Here is a 16381-nt window from a genome sequence, read left to right on the forward strand (position 1 = left end):
TCACAAATTATGAAAGCCTTTTTTAAATTTTGTAAAATAAAACCGACTTTCAAACACAGTCCATGTCTAAACACATTGTAGACAAGTAGGAAATTCCATAGGTGAACTTGCATAAAGGATTTGTCCTGAAGGAACTGTTGGTGCACTCGAGTGTCTGTAAATTAGAAATTTTACTTTGATTTCTGCATGCTTTAGGGTCCACGTGCTGGACTATACCACGCTCCTTTATAGCTTCTTTTCGGCAACCCTCCCCTGCAGTGCACACTGGTTCAGGGATTTCTATAATACTCCATGCCCAGGACCCTGAGACCCAGATAACTGCAGTTTTTCTGTGTTGAATTTGTGTTGTTCTGAAAATACGCTGATCCATTTTCATAGTTTGAACACAACAGTTTATAGTATATCGATTATAGGGCCAGTGTCAATTTAATTCTCTGCCAGTTTATGGTGCCTAAAGAAAAATCGAGTAGCATTCTCGCCTCTGAATCAGAAGGTTGTGGGTTCAAGTCGCACTTCAGGCACTTGAGCACAAAATCTAGGCTGAGCACTCCAGTGCAGTACTGAGTGAGTGCTGGACTGTCAGAGGTGCTGTCTTTCGGATGAGACAATACATCGAGGCTCCGTCTGCCCTCAGGTGGATGTAAAAGATCCCATGGCTCTATTTCGAAGAGGAGCAGAGGAGTTCTCCCCGGTGTCCTGGCCAATATTTATCCCTCAATCAACATCACTAAAACAGATTATCTGGTCATTGTCACATCGCTGTTTGTGGGACCTTTCCGTGCGCAAATTGGCTGCAGCGTTTCCTACATTACAACAAGTGAGTACACTTAATGAGGTTGTGAAAGGCGCTATATAAATGCAAGTCTTTCTTTCTAGTTTAGGTTTCTTTCCTATTAAGCCGACCCTAAAATGTTGTCCAATATTTAGAAACACGGGTTCACTTTCCAGTTTCCTCCACACAGTCAGCCAAGCCCAAGTGCTTACCTTCGGGGAAAGAGCGCCAGGCCATTCTAGAACATCTCTTTACAGCGGAATTAAGAATAGCATGAGCAGGTTCGGCGAACAGGTAAGCTTTCTGCCTTCTTAGTATGGGAGGTCGGAGCAAATTCGTTAAATGCAGTTCAGGTATCCAAGGTACCGTGTCAGTGATCAGTAACATCTCATTCAAGTTTGTGTTTATTGACACAAACGATTACTTGGGAACAACAATTTATTTATTTTCTAAGGATACAGCGTTCAAATTATTTCCTCTGTTTATTTTTGTATTTTCATTGCTTATTCTTCTGCCTATCCTGATGCTGAGAGGCGTCATGTGGCCTGCCTCCAGCAGTTGCAAGTGCTCCCTGGAGCAGCAAACAACAACAACTTGTATTTATATAGCGCCTTTAACGTAGTAAAACGTCCCAATGCATGACTCAACAGCCTGCCCCTGTTTGCAGCTCAGATCAGAACATTTTAAATTTGTCATTCATACTCCTGATGATTCTGATATTCCAAGCATTTATCCAAGATGCTGTTCAAGTTTAGTGTAGCTTACAGTTAGTAATTCCTTATGGTTTTTAAGACCGAGTTTCTAGTTTTTCCTGATCATTCAGATGCCGCAGTTGTCTCTCAACTTTTTAAGCTGACTCTTGCATTATCAGACCTTGTACTGCAAAGGGTCAGTTTGAGGGTGAAATTTGCATTTGAAGTTTACAACAAATCTCTGAAAGCTTTAAATGTCCTCTTAAGACTTAAAAGTCAACCAATAACATTAACATTAATTTACAACTTTTCTGCTCCCCTCTGAAAATAGGCTGTGCCTTGTTAGCTTACTGAAGGAGTTTATCTTTGGCCTGGGGATGTTCAGAAATTGTATTAACCATTTCCAGCCAGAGGGCAGACCAAGTCTTTGAAAGTAAGATGTTTTTGCTTTTTCCTGACTAATATATCCACTGCAGTATAACTGCTAAAACCTGAGGCTCTAAATACCTTGATGGTTCAGTGGGTTAAAGCACTGCCATTGTGGTACTGAGCCGCACACCCTCGGTTCGATCCCTGGTCCATGCTGAAGTACCTGATCTCGGCTAGTATGCTAGAGGATGCAGTTAGCCTCACTGCCCAGGCTAATGTGGGTTGGATCAGCGACTTGACTGCTACCCAGTGACCCATGATGGAACTTGCATGCACATGGACATTGGATTTGGGAGAGGGAAGAAATCGGGCTTGGCTCTGGTGCTTGCCGTGGTTGAAAAGCCCGCTGACACTAATTGTTAGGATCATAAATAAAGAACGGTGTCTTGGGCAGGTTAGTCAAAGGCTGCCTGTGCCTATTGAACTGTTATCTCCATGAGTCACCTCCTTCAGAAGAGGGGAGAAAATTTGGAGTGAAGTAAAACACCGTGTGGTTCCTTACTAATCCGAGGCAGGCATCAGGTTTAAGTGGACTACAACGGTAGGAAATCTCCCTGTTACAATGTATAGAATGGATGATGTACACATTTAGTAATCACAAGATATTTCCAAATGAGGAAAGCCATTCGGTCCAACAATTCGCCCATATCATACCTTTTTGATACAAGAGGTTAGGGTGTGGGGTGGGATGTCAGTAATGGTATTTCACAACACATGAATGATATAATAAATACACTTCAATTTCAGCTGACTGGGAGTCAAAATTATAATTCCAGCTATGTGTAATTCTATACTGCTGTTACTCCAATCCCTCATTAATTCATTCTACTTATGTCTCTGGAGTACTTTGGATAAACGGAAGTATACCACATATAAAATGTAAATTTTGAAAACAAATATATATGACCAAAACACACTGACACCAACAGTGAGATTAACATTTTAGTGAAATGGTTTATGTATGCTGCAAAGGATTACTCGTCTGGATGCTGATCAGTAAAGTGACTGAACAGGCTTCATCTGGCATGCAAGAAAGATTTAATATGCATCTTATGCATGTTAATGGCATTACATTGTTATAAGGTGATACGATCCATGCATCTATGTGATTACATGTAGAATGTTATTTGCCGTGTTGCAATTATATCTTTTAAAATACAGATTTTTTTTAAATGTATTTCTCTCTTTCCTCCCCCCCCCGCCCCCCTGCTTTCCCTGTCAATAGTTCTACAGCTCTTGTTCCCTAAGATTCAAAAGTGTATTCATGAATTCTGGTCTTACAAAAGTCACATGGCTCTGGATTAACAATTACCCTAATTGCAGTAGAAAACAGCACATCCCATGTGTCTGAATACTTTAGTAGACAAATATCACCACAGTCTAAAATTACAATATTTCTTTTCAAATTAAATAAGCAAACTCTTTAATCTTTAGCGCTAAACAAATGCTACAGAATTCAGATTATGCAATTACAGCACAAGGCAATGTTTTGCCGCACAAATCCATTAATATGCCAATCTGCATAACGAGTCGCTTCCAGCAGAACTAGTCTTTTGTGGTTTTAAAACTCTTTCAGCAAGGTCTACACGATTGACTTTCTCCAATGAAGCCTCCAATTTTTAAGTATAAATGTTCTTCAGTGTAGGATTTATAATCAATTTTAATGAAGTTGACCACAAATAAGCACAGTAAGAATATAAAATTCAGCAGGAAAAGGCCATTTGGTTCATCAAGCCCATACCCATCGGTGGTAGCATTCTGACTCCTTTGACCAATAATCAGGGTCAGTGTTCTGTGACTGTAAGTCAAATTCTATTTTTACCAAATGGAAGTGCAGGATTTTTACTGGTGTTTTGGGAACCAAAAATGACCATTTTAACACTGAAGTATAGCAATACACAAGCTGATGAACCTTTCACAACCAAATGTAATGCTCCTTGATTTGTGCAGATGCATCTGCAAATGGTTGCTACCAGTTATCTTTTGTAGCATCATATCCCCTAAATCCTGTCTCTGATGCAGCAGATGAATCTTTGTTTGTCTTCAGAATTATAACTCCAGAATTGCTCTTGCATGAGCAGTATCTTTAAACTTTTCCATGTTTTTTTTCTAGTTCATTCAGCAGTAATTTCTGGAAAAAAATTACTAACTAATAGACCTGCTTAGGAGTCTTTGCACCTCTTTCTTTCTTGCACGGTGGGCATGACATACCCTCAATAGCTGATACTTTCACGTTATGAAGTCCTAACTCGCACCAAGTCCTGCTCACCCATCACCCCTGTGCTCATTGACCTACATTGGCTCCCAGGCCACCAAAGCCTCAATTTTAAAATTCTCATCCTTGTTTTCAAATACCTCCATCTCCCTATATCTGTAACCTCCTACAACCCTCCGAGATCTCTGCGCTCCTCCAATTCTGGCCTCTTGAGCGTCCCTGATTTTCTTCACTCTACCATTGACGGCTGTGTCTTCAGCTGCCTAGGCCCAAAGCTCTGTGATGTCCTCCCTAAACACCTCTGCCTCTCTCCTTTTAAGACACTCCTTAAAACCTACCGCTTTGACCTCGTCTGTCCTAATATCTCCTTGTGTGGCTCGGTGTCAAACCTTGTTAATGCTCCTGTGAAGTGCCTTGGGATGTTTGAATACATTATTAAAGGTGCCATATAAATGCATGTGGTTGTAGTTATGTCCTCAAATGTCAAATCAGTGATTCCAAATACATATTTGTCGTCTTATGTTCTCTTCTAGCAACTATCTGAAATCTGTCGTTCTGTTTGAACAATTCCCGCACTGTTAGTCATCTACTGATGTCAATGCTTTTAATGTGCTCATTATTTTTATGATACAGTCTACTCTTAGAATACAAAGTCACTTAATTAGAATTACCTGTTAATTCAAATTTCTTTAGAGTACAAAAAAGTGCTGTTTTAATTAAGTTTTAATTTGAATTACTGTATAATTCAAATTTTTGTGCAAAAAAAATTACTTCAGGTTAACTGGAGTAAACTACCGCTGCAGTTGAAGCAATGCTAAAGTGAAGCTGTCAGAATCTGTAACTTCATCAAAGTACATAACTTTTTTCATTCAAATTCAGTTGCTAGAAATCTGAAGATGCAACTAACATGTTAAAATAGCTTGTATTAACAAACTGTGCCTTAATTTTCTATCTAGTTGATGGCTTGAAATGTTTCCATGCCCTGTTTAGGTCTTTGGGGTCCCAAAAAATCTGTCTTTTACTCCGTGTCAGTAGTTACTAACACATTTGCTTGTTTTGTTGGTACATTTATAGTCTCAGTCACAATACATTTTTTATTTTAAAGTAGTGCAGATGGTATTTTTCTGTGTGTGTATATTTCTTAAGTCCTGATCTGGTGGGTTCCTAGCAAACAACCCAATCTTTGAAGAAGATCCTTCATTCCTGTATAAGCGTTTCCTTACTTTTCACTAGACTGAATTTCTTGCATGTGCTTAGACCTAAACTTGGCTGAATATCTTTTGGCACTACAAATGACAACTAGTATTTGATGTTCTTGTGTATGACGCTGGCAGTACATTTGTCTTTCACGTTGTGTCTGGTCCTGACTACCCTGTCACTTTTATATCTTTGTTTCATGCAGTTTAGGTCTATCCGATATGACATTTACACATTTTCCTAATTCCAGTTTAAAGCACATGACTGTTTCATTCACTATTAATGGTACCACCCAAACTCTCATTGTTTGATTTGGAGCTATTACATCCATGTAAAATTCTGCAAGTTCTCTTCTACATCATGCACTTTACTTTTGCCTGTTCTATAATTTGCAACATCTTGCATAGTGTTTTTTAACCACATTTTATGCACTTTCCCAAAAGCTTAGCATCTTTTGGATCTATATAGGTTCCACACCATTCCCTCACTCTGTTATCTCTCTCAACTTTGATGCATCAGACTTTTAATTTGATAGTTTCTTAACCTCTCTGTTAACAAATGTGTGGTTCCATTTTCGTCATAGCACAGCTATTTGGCCTGATCTTTTATTCTTTCGCTCCTAAGAATTTATACTATTTTGTCTTAATGTCAGATCTTGTGCTCTCAGCAGCCTTTCTGGAATAATTATTTGGTATTTTACATATTATCCTGTCCCTTTTAGTGATTCTATTCAACAAATTGAGTCTTGCTTTGAGTTCTTAATCCAGTTTACATACTGATCGATAGTTTCTCCTGTTTATGCACAAGAATAATCAGTGCTTTGATTTCCAGTATCAATTAGATTTATGCATTACGTCAAGTACCACATTCTTTCCTTCAAAGTTGAAATTATTTTAAATAGTCTTCAATAACAGGAAAATGGATGCTTTCAGCTGAAATTTTTTAGTCCCAATGGCTGCTACAAACAATACATATCCTTTCATGTTTTCTACAATTTTCTGCAAGATTCCCAGTCAATTTAACTTTGTGGCTTACAAAATAGTAATTATTTAGTTAATTTCCTTCTTGACATCAGCTCTTGATATCATGTAAAATTTTCTTTTTGAACATTTTAAGGTCTGTTGTAAATTGTAATCCGTAAAAAAAAAAAAATCAAAGTTTCTATTCCTTATTTTTTTTCAGCAGCACAATCAACACGTACAACCTCCATCTTATATATCAGTGCTCTGCTGCTAAGCTGCACAGTTTTTAAACTAGTTAAACTCCAGCAGTACGTGTGTGGGTGTGGTGGGGGTGTCTCTTAGTCTCTCAGACTCGGCTCCTTAGACTTGCTTCACTTTCGGAAGTGTATTCTATAATCGAGCAAATCTACTCGTGTAAATTTCTCAATAATTTGGTTTGAAAACTCTTAACACGCTAATGAGTTTCCGCACATCGGATACTTGTCTGATGTTTTTAAAAATACGGTGCTTACTAAAGTTAGTACTTTGTCATTACTTGTGGTGGTTTATTTGTGATCTCACACGCCTTATTCAGTTTTTGCAACTTGCTTCCGGCATAAGTTGTTTTCCCTACAATTGTTCAGTTACAGTGCATTATTATGGTTTGGTTTCATGATGCTCTGTTTCTCGATCGCAGATGGGCAACCCTGGTGGTTGCTATGCTCTCATTTCCTTTGCTTGAGCTGTCGGCGTCTCGGTGCTTCTCGAGTCGCGCGGTTTGACGTCGTGTGCTGCTGGTGAATGTGGGGGAGGGAAGTGGTATTGACGCGCGCCATTTTAAAATCGGCTTTTCAGGCCGCAGTGCTATCGCCGATCTACTTACAAAATGGCGCCTGCCGCCATCTCGGATGACTGTCGGGTAGATTAGCCAATGCGGAGGGCTGCCTTTCCCGGATATTTCCGCCCAGGGTTCGGCCTTTTGTGTTGTTGAGGCCCAATACAAAGTTTATTTAATCGTCACTTTCCAAGCGCTGATTGAATTCCGCATAGTTCCTCGCTGCTAGCTGGATGTGTGGAGGTAAGATCCCGAGTTTTTTTTGTTTTCGGCCAATGCCTCTGCCAAGCACAGCGGCCTGGGCGAGTGGCTCCAGCTCTTATCCTCACCGTGTAATTGCTCTTGCTCGGCAATTTGTGCGTTCGCCCAACCGGGAACTGCTGCCCTGTTTCGGATGACGGAGATTTTAATCGATGTGGCTTTCACAATGCTGCCACGGCCAGTCTTCAAAAGTCCTTCTCAAAATTAGTAACTGAATATAGTAGAGTATTTCAATAGGTCTGCCCAGTGACCAGCACGTTTTATTGGGAAAGCAATCTTATTCATAAACAAATTGACCAGCAAGTGATGCGGACCCCTGAGTGAATAAATGTTCTACATGCTATAGATCGATTAATAACAAAATTCTGAAATCTATAATCCAAACTTTTAGATTAATGTATGAATCGAACAGTTCAGTTATAATCTGATTTAACAATGAGCGCATCTGACGCCAAATCAAAGGTGCTAATTCACAATGCAGAGATGAATAGGTTGTTGCAGATTAGCTAATTTGAAAGCTACTGTATATTTTTATAACGTTACAATTTCCTGTTGAAATTTATTGGAAATCTAGTTTTGTAACCAGTTAGCAGATGGGATTCTATAGAGCACAAATGTATTAAAATCTCAATAATTTATGTATTTAAAAATGTTACTTAATGCCAGAACATTGACCATGTTGCCAGCAGTATTGAAGTGTGTTCTGGTGCATGCTGAGAGTTAAGATTACTCTGATCTGTTAATGCAGATAAAGCGAAAAAAGAGTAAAATTGGTGAATTGAGTCCTACAGACGAGAAGGTCCCGGTCCTGATTACTGAACTGAATGAGCTGATCTCAGTTGGGGGTCACACATTAAGGGCGTTTAGCACCCCATGGCTACGTAGGAGGAAAAGCAGACAGGGCCCCCAGTACTGATTGTTATCCAGTGACCCCTTTCAGAAGGTGGATGTACATCTGGTGAGAGGAATGGACTCGGCTGCGGTCTGGTCCTGATGGTATCCTACCCATCATTCTTAAGATATATGCCACTAAATTTGCCTGTGTTGTGCTCACTCTTCCATCTTGCTCCCAGTCTGCCTTAGTTTCTCCTTGGAAATTTGCTGTGTTCACCCTACCTTAAATGTGAACCCTCTTGCATAAATTGCCATTTGTTGCCTGTACATTGGTATTTTATAAAGTTATGGAAGCTAATATTAACTCTGAAATGACCTGTTGACTTGAAAGTTTTGGCCTGATTGTTTTCCTTGCATTCACTCTACAAAAATTTAGTGTTAAGAATTTGAGCATAGTTGTGACATGTGATTTTTGCACTGTCCATTTGGTACTTGGAGAAAGATAGGGAAGTAATTATCGATATTTTCCTTCCAAACTTTGTGTGTACAGAGAGCATTTTGAGCTTTATAACGTAGGGTAACAGTGTTTGGACCACTTTGTGGTGATGAATTAAGAGAAGTACACAAGAAGCATATTGGCTTCTATTTTATTTTTTCCTTGGCCCATGTACTTTTCCAAATGTATAAATTGGTAGCATTCCATTTAATAGAACGGACAGGGGCAATTTTCAATCTCTTGGATTTTCTGATCTCGTGCTAGGGTAAACCGAGCTTGTCCCTGCCAAACCTAATGCTGGCTTTTTTCTCCTCCTCATGGCTCTGCTGCCGTCCAGACCTCTACACTGCCTTTGTGCTATCCTGTTCACACTGATAATTTCTTCATGAATTGACAAATCTCCTGTGGATTGTGCAATAATTATTTTGTGAAGAATTTGCAACCGCACTCCTCAAATTGTGCTTAATTTGGTTGATGGGCTTCCTGATAGCAAGGGTGGAGAGGTACACCAGGAATGGAAGCTAATGACTTCAATCTGTATAGTTTTGAGCCATACGGTCTAGTTCAGCATCCTTGATGAGGGAAAATAAATCAGCCAGGGTTCATGCTCTTCTACAAAATACGTATATGGGGACATTGGGAGAAGGCAAAATCGAGCTTGACTGATATCTTTACACTATTAAGTTTTCACATGAAGAATAGCTGCTTGGTGAAGATACTGGATGAGGGCTGCTGTCACCTATAAAACTGTACCACAAGATGAGCCACTTCTCATCAGGAGAGAGGTGATGAGGAAATACAGACTGAGAATGTTTCAGTGAAAAGTTGTATTTACTGTACTGGGTTAAGGTTTTTATAAGTACTTGCCAGCGCTTTCTCTGTTTGTGTGTGTGTGTGTATATAGTGCATCATCCATGCCATTTCTGACTTTAAAAAAATTGAATACATAAATGAAGTGATGTCCCTTGCCAATCTCGTGCCTTTGTACAGTCCCAAGTATGCCTCTGTACAGTCTATTTTTGTTCAATCAAAATTATTTTGTGTGATAAAATAACACAGCAAAGTGGGAATTTAATGCTAAAAGTCATTTACTTCAAATCTTCTGCTAATTCAGAGTAGACTGCATTGGGCTCCTCCCAATAGATCCCCAGACCTCTGGAGGTTTATGCCTCTCTACATCAGTCTCCTGATTACATTGAGCTACAGATTTGCCCAGGCCTATATTTCACCAATAACCATCAAATCTATCCGAATCCAATTGGCCTCAGAATTCACGTTTTAAAATGATAAAAGCCACCCCATTGTTTCCTCTGAGCCTGGGTGAGGTCTGTCACAGTGGTTGAATTTATTTTTGATAGTATGCGATTTCTTTTATTTTTGTAGATTTTTATTTTATGACAGTGTGGTTTAGTAAGATAACTAAAACAAGAAAATGACTAATCAGAAAATCAGAGATATACACAGTAAATATGATCACTTTTTCAGCTGTTACATATTGTAAAGGCATTTATTTTTTGAAAATTAAGTACGTGAAGTTTTAAAGGTGGTAATTTCATCTTGTCACTGTTCTAGAACATGGTTACTTTTGAAGGGTGGGGTGAATAGTTTGCAAGTAGTAATCACAGGGATCTTGCAAATCTTCAATGCCATGTAGTTTTTTCACACCACTATCCACAGTAACTACTAAACATTTTTTCTGACTATCTGCCATACTAGACACTGGTGAAAATGGACTGATACATGGTTTTTATTTTTTTTTTAATAATAATTCTGGCAGCCCAAAAGTTCTGAATACTTTTTCTTTCAATTTTTAACTTTTTTCAAGGTGGATTACATTCATGTGTAAATCAGAACCGTTTATCCTGCTTCGTAAATTAATTGCCAATTTTCCTATCCCATTTCTTTCCTCTCCCCCGCCACCACGCGCACACACACTGGGATATTGCTATCTGGGCATGGTTATCTTCTCGTACCTCATCCAAGCAACCATTATTGATGTGAACCTCAACGGTGAGTGTTGGTAAGCTATCCAACTGGAAGTTGTCATAGCACAGACCCAATGCTGTCCTCGCATGACATTCACACACACGCACTTCCAGTATGAGTTGCTGTGTAGTAATTGGCAGTGGAAATCCTGGCTGATTGTTCAGTTCCTAATCTGGGGCAGTATAGCCATTTGTAGTGCCTTTATTTCCCAGGGTCGAGATCACCTAACTTCACAAAAAATAGGATCTAACCTGAGATCCTCCTGGTCTGCATGACTCAGACTTTACCTCTGCTATTTGGATGGTTTAAGCAGCATTTGAATTTTTAAAATATACAGGAAACTTTCGTTTAACCGGAGGTTAAATGTCCAGAAAGCTCTATCTACCGGCAAAATTCAGGAGCCGTTTCCTATAAGTTTTTTTTTTACTTCTCGTTGCTTTTTTTTCCCCAGTCAGGCTCTGCAAGGTCTAGCTGAAGCTGTTGCTTAGCTACAGAGACGCTTTTAAGCTGCGGCTGACTGTTTTGGAGCTGTTGCTAAGCAACAGGGTTTGTTGATTCACACGGCGCTCAAAAGCTCCGTATGTTTTAACATTAGCGCTGGTTTCTACGGCAGTTTTGATGGTACGGCACCAGCTCGGTCCCGTCAGTGCCGGATACCAGAAAGTTTCCTGTACTTTTAGGGTGCTGAATTTAAAAACTGCCAATGATTGATTGGGAGTAGCACCCAATGCTCAAACGGATGCCAATTCCTTCTGCTTTATCGCGCCATTGTCAGACTGATCATTTACTGAAAAATAAACAAAGTGCTGGAAATACTCAGCAGGCCAGGCAGCATCTGCGGAGAGAGAAACCGAATGTTACATTTCAGATTTCCAGCATCTGTAGTGTTTTGGCTTTTGATCATTTACTGATCAGAGCTGAAATATTAAGTCAATATGAGCCTGTTGGTGAGGCATTCCTAAGTCCAATTTCTTTAGTTGAAGACCCACTGATCTTACATTTGATAATTTTGGTGAATTTTTCTGCATCTCAAAGTGAGGGATATTGGTGCTGGTAACATTTTCTCTTACTCGACACCAAAAATTTAAAACTTGTTATAACCATTTCATACAATTTAGTGCTATTATGTGGGCAGATTTTTCTAAAGTATGTATATAATATATATACACATACGTGTTTTTTTGTGGCCATCAATGTGAGGAATGCAAGTGCTAAGAAATATAACACCGTATCCATATTTGACACTCGAGCTGGGGTTCTCCGCTTCTGTCCTTGCTGCTCGGTGTTCCCCCCCCCCCCCCCCCCATTAAAGAAAATTGGCAGAAAATCACAGGCTGTTGAGTGCAGAATCCCAGCGCCAGGTGCTCTGAAGAGAGTTGATGCATGGTTTAGATATTAAATATAACTACACTGCTCCCAACAATATGCCTTAACCCCAACCTCAAATGATTCCTCTGCTGCACCAGTGTAAATGTTTCCATTCCTCATACCAGCCATTTTATGTCCTTTAGGTCATACTGCCAGATTATGGGCACTTTTGTGCTATGCACCCATACCTACTTGAAACTGGTTTGCGGCTGCCTACACTAATTTAACTTGGTATAGTTCAGAGACACAAGTAGTTGCTATGAGCTGCATTTCAAATTCCACTCCCGAGATGAAATAGAAACCTAGAAGATAGGAGCAGGAGTAGGCCATTCGGCCCCTCGAGTCTGCTCCGCCATTTAATGTGATCATGGCTGATCATCCAAACTCAGTACCCTGTCCCTGCTTTCTCCCCATATCCCTTGATCCCTTTAGCCTTTAAGAAATATATCGAACTCCTTCTTGAATATATTTAATGAATTGGCCTCAACTGCCTTCTGTGGTAGAGAATTCCACAGGTTCACCACTCTCTGGGTGAAGAAATTCCTCCTCATCTCAGTCCTAAATGGCTTACCCCTTATCTTTAGACTGTGACCCCTGGTTCTGGACTCCCCCGTCATCAGGAACACCTTTCCTGCATCTAGTCTGTCTAGTCCTGTTAGAATTTTATAAGTTTCAATGAGATCCCCTCTCATTCTTCTAAACTCCAGCGAGTACAAGCCCAATCGACCCAATCTCTCCTCATACGTCATTCCTGCCATCCCAGGTATCAGTCTGGTGAATCTTCGCTGCACTCCTTCCATGGCAAGAACATCCTTCCTCAGTTAAGGCGACCAAAACTGCACACAATACTCAAGGTGTGGTCTCACCAAGGCCCTGTACAACTGCAGCAAGACATCCTTGCTCCTGTCCGCGAATCCTCTCGCTACGAAGGCCAACATACCATTTGCCGCCTTAACCGCCTGCTGCACCTGCATGCTTACCTTCAGTGACTGGTGCACAAGAACACCCAGGTCTCGTTGCACTTCCCCCTTCTCCCAATCTATTGCCGTTCAGATAATCTGCCTTCCTGTTTTTGCCACCGAAGTGGATAACCTCGCATTTATCCACATTATAGTGCGAATGGGGACGTGCTAGCCACTATGATGCTGACCCTAGACTCGCCAGCTTTGAAAAGAGGCCGACCGGCGTTTTGTCCTTGGAGGGAATTCAAAGGAGGGCAACTAAGCTGGTGTGCTAAGCTGTGAGGAAAGACGGGGGTTACTAGGGATGCTTGTGTTGGAAAAAGATGGCTTTGAGTTGATAGTGAGGCATTTGAGATTTTAATTGGCTAACTTTCCTACATTACAACAGTGACGACACTTCAAAAGTTCTTCATTGGCTGTAAAGCGCTTTGGGACGTCCTGAGATCGTGAAAGGTGCTATATAAATGCAAGTTTTTCTTCTTTTAAAGGAGAGATACTGAATCCCTAATCGTTAATATAAGGAAATATGGATGCAAGCTTAGATAAGAAAAGGTGAATACACAGTTGAGCTGCAATGTTGTGAAAAAGTGGAATAGCCTACCAGAGGCGATGGAGTGTGTTACAAGTTTCAATTGCATGATTGATACATTTTTGGAAGAAAGGTCTACTGAAGGGTGTTAAGTCTGTGACCTTGGGGACTAGCTTATGGACAGAAATACTGTTTTCTGGCACTGTTCACAGTATGATGTTCCGAAGGACATATCTGAGGTGGGGTGGTAGGTGGTAATGCATCATGGGTAACAATGGATCTTGCTTGGGGAGCCATGGAGAAACTTACCAGAGTTTTCCCTGAAATTAGCCACACGTTTTTGTGTCTCCCAGCCAATTGGGGAAGTTTTGTGTATTAGGATGCACCATGGAAAGGATAGGGTGATTACAGATGGGCCTTTCCTTTCATATACTTGTGAATGGCTTTAAACAGGAGATTAATTCAAATGACTGAACAATAATGTTCCCATTTTATGTTTGTGAATTTAATGGCAATCACAGCATTGTCAAATTGTTCCTTTTTTAATGGTTGAAGTGAAATACCAGTGGGAAATGATAACTAGTCCACAGTTTAGTATTGTGGAAAGGTAGCGGTCCATAAAAAGAGGGCATAGTTTGAGCCTTTGATGGGGTCCTGTTCATTTCACTTGCATTTAGGCGCAGCATATAGGAGGACCAGTTTGTTGTCCTGTGGCACTGAGGGAATAGGTTTAACTTTCCCCATGCCACTGTGTTCTTGCCTGCACTGCTGTGTGAAGGCTAAGCTCCTACAGGAGGTTAGATAAATCAGTGAGCCATCCTTGGATCACTTGCCAGCTCAAGGAGGCCTAGGAGTAAGTTGCCTGCCTGCTTTGGCCAGAGATGGCATGTGGCCCTAAGACACCTTGGGGACTGGATTTTAAAAAGTGATTTAAGCTTTTCATTCCACTTATATTCAAATAGTGGAGCAGGAAACCTGCTTTGTTTTTAAACCCTACAATTTAACTGCCAAAAGTATGTTCTTAAAATAAAATTCAGTGTTTCCAATTTCATATTTAATGCTGTGAAAGAATTAGATATGAACTTATGATTACTAAATATTCAGAGAAAACATCAACCCTCCAGACACACTCCAAACGCTTGTTCAGGTATCAGACCTGTTAAAAGTAGCCAATTCTAATTGCAAAACCATTTATATGGAGTGCTGTGTTTTCTAAAGTGACGTCTGTCAAAATGTCACATTTAAAATCAAAATTAGGGATTGCCATTTGGCAAATCATGTTTGGTGTTTACTAGCAACCGACTGGGCCTTTTAGCATTGTCTGCTGCGGTGGAAGGCGCTTGTGTTGCGCTGCGCCTCTTCAGCCTGGAGTTGCTCTTGGCTGGGAGGACCTGGTTGGATGCTCTTTGTCGTGAAGTTACCCTTGACTGGGAGGACCTGCGTTGAGCCTCTTTGTGTCGGAGCTGTGAGGGAAGGAGCGGAGTCGAGCGGTGCTGTGCTGTATAGGCAAACCCATCCCTGGTTTGTGAGTTTTGATACCGGTTAAAGTTTCGAGCTCGGTGAGATGAGTCGAAGATTTTCATGTGTACACACTGTGCGGAGAAGATTGGGGTTTGTTTGTGGGCCGGGGGTCATTTTAATTTGTAACAGGAAGTCGAGGCCTAAAGGCGCCATTACAGCCTGAAATCCAGGGAGCGCGTTTGAGAGCTTCCCGGTACAACTGCAATCGGCTGGGGCTGCGGTCGCCGAATCATTTAGCTGGAAAATTTGATTAAAGGTGGATTTAAGACAAAAGTAATCGTCGAATAAAGTGCGTTAGTTGGATGCGTGGCACGCAGGATAAAACCAGCCGCTTGTGTGGGGGAGGGGTGGGGAGGAGAATTCTGTTTAAAATTTTTTTTATTTTTTTTTACACATTGAAATAATACAATTAATTGCCGATATTTAAACGGTAATTTTTCTCACACATTTTTGGAATGAGTTTAATCTTGTTTGAGAGACGGCTAGAATTGCCGTTTTTTGGCGCTATGTCGCTCGTGTATGGGAGGACCTGTTTGCTCGTGCTATTTGGAGGAGTGCGTAAAAGAGCTGAACCGTGTATGAACCTGTGTTTTTTCTATCTTTTGTAACCGTTCTGACTGTTGATTACTCCGACAGTTTAAATGTTCAGAGTGAAGGTTTAATTCTGTGTTCGTGTGTGTCATGCAGCAGAATGTTGAGGCCTAGCAGTCTTGTGATCTGGAAAGCTGTGTCGAAAATGATTGTGTACATTACCGGAAGTGTAAAAATTACTAGAACTCGTATGGCAAGTACAGGAATTGATGAAACTGTCACATACACTGAAGAGTAAAATACATTTTTAGGATGGCAATATGAGTCAGTAAAATATGATAAATCCCCCATTTGTAGAACAAAATAGTGTGCAGAATTAAACTTGGTAAAAAGCCAAATTTCTTGCAAGCATGGTGACCCGAGCCTGCTGTTGCAGTACTCTGACTATAGGAAAGAGAAGAATCCATGATTTCAGACCTGTCTGCGCAGCCTGATAAGGAAACTTTGCGATCGGTTGGGAACTCTGCATCCCCAGATTTCTGAGGTCAGGTGCCTCTTGGGCCAGCAGGCCCAAGTCATGCCTACTGCTGATTCCCATGGAATCACACAAGATATTCCCAATTATTATCACTAGAGCAACTTGACACAGCGAGGGAGACCTGGATTTGAGGGTCTTCACGCTGATCGGATACTTTACCTTTTTACTAAAATGTTGATTTTTGCAAAACTTATAAAGTGGGTAGTGCTTTAAACGGACTTCTCATTTACGGCTACGTTACTTGTTTTCTTTTTAATTGTTCTGCCCTGTAAGT

The 16381-nt window shown here is 40.6% G+C and overlaps 2 protein-coding genes across 8 annotated transcripts in view; both read left to right on the top strand.

The window, feature by feature from the left end:
• Window positions 1–16381, top strand: part of LOC147097070 (zinc finger CCCH domain-containing protein 10-like) — an 83597-nt gene that overhangs the window by 13479 nt on the left and 53737 nt on the right. The window contains exon 1 of one of the 7 annotated variants that reach the window (XM_085972861.1): window positions 7141–7324. The exons of 1 other annotated variant lie outside the window; for it this stretch is intronic. The gene's annotated coding sequence lies outside the window, so the exon portion shown is untranslated. Of the gene's footprint in view, window positions 1–7140; window positions 7325–14933; window positions 15077–16381 lie in introns of those variants that run through there. 5 more of the 7 variants (XM_085972860.1, XM_085972859.1, XM_085972856.1 and 2 more) reach the window with 5 other exon arrangements.
• The window catches only part of LOC147097071 (zinc finger CCCH domain-containing protein 10-like), a 31470-nt gene continuing 30035 nt past the window's right edge, over window positions 14947–16381 (top strand). The window contains exon 1 of the mRNA XM_085972852.1: window positions 14947–15023. The gene's annotated coding sequence lies outside the window, so the exon portion shown is untranslated. The remainder of the gene's footprint in view (window positions 15024–16381) is intronic.

The sequence above is a fragment of the Somniosus microcephalus genome, chromosome 33 (genome assembly GCF_052327205.1).
Source record: "Somniosus microcephalus isolate GS21.2 chromosome 33, FLI_Smic_1.0, whole genome shotgun sequence".
In the NCBI taxonomy this organism is placed as follows: Eukaryota; Metazoa; Chordata; class Chondrichthyes; order Squaliformes; family Somniosidae; genus Somniosus; species Somniosus microcephalus.